Source organism: Musca autumnalis, unplaced genomic scaffold, assembly GCF_047663935.1.
Source record: "Musca autumnalis isolate F117 unplaced genomic scaffold, ASM4766393v1 scaffold_1, whole genome shotgun sequence".
Taxonomy (NCBI): domain Eukaryota; kingdom Metazoa; phylum Arthropoda; class Insecta; order Diptera; family Muscidae; genus Musca; species Musca autumnalis.
The window spans coordinates 108,870,747-108,876,977 of record NW_027411644.1 but is presented as its reverse complement, the minus strand read 5'-3'; positions in this window follow the sequence as shown (position 1 = coordinate 108,876,977).

Genomic DNA, 6,231 nt, shown 5'->3' with positions numbered 1-6,231 from the left:
TGAATTCGTAGGAAAAGATGTACTCCAACGGCAAATGTACTGTACACTTATACTGATTAAACTGCATCCACGGATGCAAACTTTTTGCGAATGGTAAAATAAAGAGGACACGCAAAAATCTTAAATTTCACGTTAACGTGTGTGGACACTAACGAAACTTGAAAAGAAACTTTAACGAAATTGGTTTCAAGGAACCTTGCTAGTCTGACCATCGACTTAGTAGATCATGTTTAAACTTTATATCCAGAAGAATAACCAACCCTACAGTTTTTACAATCAAAATAATTGTTTGGCGTAGACGTTTTTGTAGTCATTGACGTAATTGGTTGTTGTCGTAAAGTTATTTTATGGTTTCACGAAAAATTTACGCAACGCCAATTTTTTCGCATACAAAATTAAAAAAAAAAATATTTTTTTAATTGTAAAATAAAAACCTAGGTACATAAGCTGCCTTGTCTGCTTGCCTTGTTTGCTTGTGATAAAAGAATAAAAAAGAAAAGGGCAACCCAGTTCGAAATTTGCTCGGCCTTCCTTATTCTTTTATTTTTATTATGTCAGAAATGAAGCAGCAAAGCAAGGCAAGCAGGCGAGGTAGCTTATGTACCCAGGCCAAGTACTACCAAATTCAAATGTTGCCTAATTCATTTGAATTAGGTAGTACTTGGCCTTTATCCTGGCCTGAGCGTATTTCATTGTGTTTCTACCTTAAGAAACAGCCTGTTTCTGTATGTCGAAAGAAGAATGTGTGCGAAAGAAACACGTCCAAACTCTTGTGTGTTTTTCAAATTTGTTTTTTGTTTTGAAGCAAAAGCAAAGGTAAAACTATTTCAAAAACTAAAGTTCGGGCGTTTTTCATTCGCACACATTGTTCTTTCGACATACAGAAACTGGCTGTTACATTGCTTGAATTGTTATACGAGGACTCTAATAATGGGTACTTTACACGATATTGGCTTGTTCCCGTACTTTATAAATTGGTAAAAGTCGTAAACGATTTTCATATAAATTTTGTGTACGGGAACGCAAAATGTGTAAAAGTGGTAAACATTTTAAAAACTTTTTAGTTCTGGAACAGAGCTACGATATGTTTTTTACATATGGTTTGTCACTTTTTATATACAAAATGTATATGCAAAGTGACAGCACATATGTAAAATAACATATCGTGTAAAGTACCAATAACAGATTTTCAATAGAAAGTTTGTCATCTGATAAAAACACGAAATTTGTCATACAAAAATAAATAAAAGAAGTGAAATGTTTAATTATTTTCCAATATATTTCATTAATCATTGCCAAACAAATTTTTTGAAATTTGATGATGATTTATTTTATCCAGTCGTTAAAAAATCGGTCACGACTCTTTCCTCGTATTCCAACGCCATACGTGATACCGATTTGTGGTATCAAAAAAATAAATGTTATTTATAAATCAAGAAATCCGCCCAGGGAATTATGAATGTGTTTCTTTCGAGATTTTATGGACCTATGATGCTATAAAATGAAAAAATGTTCGTAGTATATAATTTTTCATCATATAGAAAATGTAAACTACGACTACGCCAACCGTAATAATGTCATGTTCACACGAGCGTTTCAATTACGTTGTTCGCCTGTCGAACGACGTACACGAATTAACCCGTTTCCACGACACCATTCGTAATTAACAGAAACATAAACAAAATTTCCTTCATTTTTGTTACCTTGTTTTCACGAAAATTTTAACCGAAAACACATAAAATATAAATTAAATGAATAGGAAAAGCATTAGACTTTCCTTCAAATGTATCTTCTATATTTAACTACATACATTTCATTAATTTTTTCATAAATTCTGAATAATTTTGTATTTTGTGTATATTTTTATATGTTTCTATTTTCAAAATTAAAGAGAGAGCGTGACATGTCAAAACAATATTTGTGTATACAGACTTTCAGGTATTTGTTTCTTTTTTGTTTCTGATTTTTTACGCGATTTTGAAATAATGGACAAGAAATGTGTGTGGAATTAAGAAGGAAACACAACCATCTTCCTTCTGCATCCATATAAAATGTTTAGTTCATTAATTTTCATTCATCCTTTTCCTTTTTTCTAAAAATGTTTGTGTTTTCAACAAATTTTTAAATTTTGAATTTAGGCATGTCATAATTAATTTTTTCTATAAGTTCTCTCATTTGTTAGGGATGGGACATACTTATTCGTCGTTCAGAGAGTACAGTGGCTCCAAGCGAAAGTCGTACACCTAATGAAATTTTTTTAATTGACTTATATCTCCGATACAAAAAGGGATTTGAAGAAAGTATTTACGCAGCTTTATAGTGTATTTAGTCGACAATTTAGAAACACGATATAATAAAATAATCAACCCGTTTACATTGTTTTAAAATTAAAATATCTAAAATACTAAGAATTTTAGCACCAAGCGAAAGTCGTACAGCAATTATAAAGACAACATATTTATTAATATAAATCGTCCTTCGGCATATTTCTGGTTTCAGTTGAATTCTGCAATCGATTTAGAATATTTTTGACCAGTTTTGAACAGATGAAGTTTAAAATATGTCGCTGTTTGTTTTGGAAATCTCTCCTATAAGGATGTCTGGAAGTATAAGTCGTCTGGAGACAATTTCCATTTAGAGAACCACTATAGACGATTTATTGTTCAAGCTTGGACTACAGTCCAGCCAAGCCATGTTATTGAAACAATTATTTAATACCAGTGGTCGCAAATAATAAGCTTTTATGCTTGAAGTCAGAGTTTTGGCAGAAAGAACAACGCTTACCTTGACCAATACATTATTTGCCAGGTAGTGAGAACTCATTTTAATTATAAAATATCAAAGTTTGATTCCCAATGACTTCAAAAAAAATATAAAACAAAGATTCAAATCTGAAAGATAAGCCCCACACACTCACAAATACACTGATGCGTTATGTTCTATTATTCGTGTATTAGACATGAAGCAATTTGTGGGATTTTTCACAATGTAATGTCAGGTTTCGCACAGAATTTGTTGGATCTATGAAAATTACACTCTTTTAAGAAAATTTATGCATTCATCGCTATTGTTTTGATATTCTAAACATCGCTCTTGGATAAATTTATGTATAGCTTTTTTACGCCTTTTTTTATCACCAATTGACAAGGTATTTATGTTGTAAAAATTTGACTGCACATTGGAAAAATAAGCTTCCAAATATTTTTCTGAATCGATTAGAGTGTCGGGACACTAAAAATCAACTCATTTTGCACTTCGTATATTAAACTATCCAAAAGAAAATATTATTTTTTTTTTAATGTTTGAGTTATTTTAAATATTTCATATGTGTTTTTTTTTTCTTATTAGTAGACACCAAGGTATTGAATAGCTTTGCAGTTTTAATTTTCGATATCTGCTGAATCTAAAAAAAATGTTTTTGTAAAGTTGAATAAATCATTTTCTCATGTTGTTTCATAAAAATAATTTTTGTTTCATTTTTACGCTTCTTTCCCATTTAACCTGATACAAGTTTCCAGAATTGACCCTCTCAATTGTAAAGAAGTACAGATGTTACACTAAATCGATCGTAGGATTTAACAAAAATCAGGAACATGTACTAGAATTAATTATATTAACAAATACTTTGTCTTTATAATTGCTGTACGACTTTCGCTTGGTGCTAAAATTCTTAGTATTTTAGCTAATTTAATTTTTCAACAATGTAAACGGGTTGATTATTTTATGATATCGTGTTTCTAAATTGTCGACTAAATGCACTAAAAGGCTGCGTAAATACTTTCTTCATATCCCTTTTTGTGCCGGAGATATAAGTCAATTAAAAAAATTTCGTTAGGTGTACGACTTTCGCTTGGAGCCACTGTATTTCTAATCGAACAACGTAGAAAAATCGTGGTTCGTTCATAGAATTTTGTGTGGGGAAATAAGTAATTTATTCGTAGTTATGGGTCGAACAACGAATAGAGAACGAACGACGTACCGTGGAAACGGGCTATAAGGGTGATTGCAAGGCCTATAGAAGGTCGGCCATTCAGAGTTCTGTTAACAACTTTTTACATTACATTAGCTCTGTTCCTTTACGTGCAAGAATCTTCAAGTTTTACAACTTTTTACTCGAAAAGCGTTCCTTTACTTCAGACACCATACAATTCATATGGAAACAGATTACAACTTTTGCTACTTTTGCCGGTTTTACCATTTTCAAAAGTAAAGGAACAGACCATTTATTGTGATTTAAGTTGCTTTGTATTTTAAATCACAGTAACAGCTTTGTTCCTTTACTTTTTTAATGGTAACAGTGGTAAAAGTGAAAAGTGTCAAAATTTCTCAAAATTGCTCTCTCATGAACATTTTTACCAGAAAAGTAAAGGAACGGACAAATGGTAGCGATAGGCCTGTTCGATAACTTCGCAAGTAAAAAGTATTTGCAAGTTCTTGCAACTACTTGCAAGCACTTCTCATTTCTCTTTTACTGAACAAGTTTGTTATCGAACAGAATTTTGTAAAAGTTTGTACAAACTTTTGAGTTATCGTACAGACCTAATGTCAAAAAGAAACATAAAAAATCAATTTTCGTCTTTTATTTCACAGTTTTTAATTCAGTTTTGTCAGCGTTCGACTTTTTCTTCTGGTTTTCGTCCATTTTTTCTTCATTGTGAAATAATCGTCAAACAAAAGTCGAAAAATCAGTTCTACCATTTTTTACCTGCAGAAATTTTGCTGGTAGCCTGTGGTAGAAGAGAAAGGCATACGTGCTCTCTATTCTCTCTCACTCTCTTAAAAATTGCTGCCAGTTTTGCCACTTTTTGGGGTTAAGGAACGCTTTGCAGATTAAAAATGGCAACAAATGGTAAAAATGGTAACCTCAGGTAAGTAAAGGAACACAGCTAATGTTTTTGGCAGCAAACATAGTAGTCAGCTGGGCTTAGTGCCCAACGGTGATTGTATATAAAAGTTAAAGGTATGAGTACATAAGCTGCCTCACCTGCACATGATTTCAATTATATTCGACTAATACTATGTTTACATTTACGAAATCCACTCGATTTAAACTGTCAATTCCTTTGCGTATACGTCAAATAAAAACTCATATGAAATCGATTCGATTTCATTTGACGTTTGAGCAATGGAATTGACAGTTGAAATCGAGTGGTTTTCGTAAATGTAAACATAGTATAAATATTCAAAAATAAGCAAAATTTCCCTTTATTTCTGCCGTTTTTATTATGAAATATAAGCAGTTTTCTCTTTTCTAGGATAGCGTTTTTTGATTTTACACACAGGAACAAAGTTTCTATTCGCATCTATTAAAATTAATGTCTGTTCCAGAACCTGCAAGAAGCTACTAATTTTTACTACGATAATATTTTTTCCTTTATGTTATCGAAAAAAATAGTAAAAATTAGTAGATTCTTGCAGTTCTGGAACAGACCATTGATAATAATATTGCCGAAAAAGATCGATAATGACCTGTTATTTGGCAAAATATTTAACAAAAGTTAAAAAACCGAATATTTTGACGCACAGGAAACAGGGTTAACAAACGTTTATTCATAATTCTAGCTTATGTGGTTGCCGTGGACCCATGTTATAAGTATTTTTTAATTGCCGCAGGACCAACATTTTTTTAAGTATGTGGTTTTTTGGTTATTGGATATGGGCTTCTAAAACACGGAAGGCCTGGGTACATAAGCCGCTCGGCTTTCTTGCTAAATTCATTTCTGGTAAAGGAATAAAGAAATGTCAGAACCGCATTTCAATTAGGTCAAAGCCGAGCGGCTTATGTACCCAAGCCTTGAGGTCTTATTATTGATAAAATTGAAACCCGAATATTTTTGGAACTCACTGTACGCAATATTTTTCAACAAAAAATTACAGGTGATAGATCAAATTGTGCCTATCTGTTAAAAAGACTGGTACTTTTATTGAAAAAATAATAAAAAAATATACTCTTTGAGCTGCGCTGCTAAACAAAAACGTAAACAAGGAAACGATTTTCTAACCCGGCGTTTACAAATGCCAGTATTGGCAAGACAATAGCAAAAATACAAACCTTTTTCACAAATACATTTATAAATTTTTAAATATGTATAAAGAAAAGTATGAATGTATTGGTGAAAATGGTTTGTAACTTTGCTATTGTTATGCCAATACTGTCTGTGTGTAAACGCCTAGTAAAGAGCGTTAATGTTTATTTGGTACATTTTTAAATCACATTTTGTTAAGAAAAAT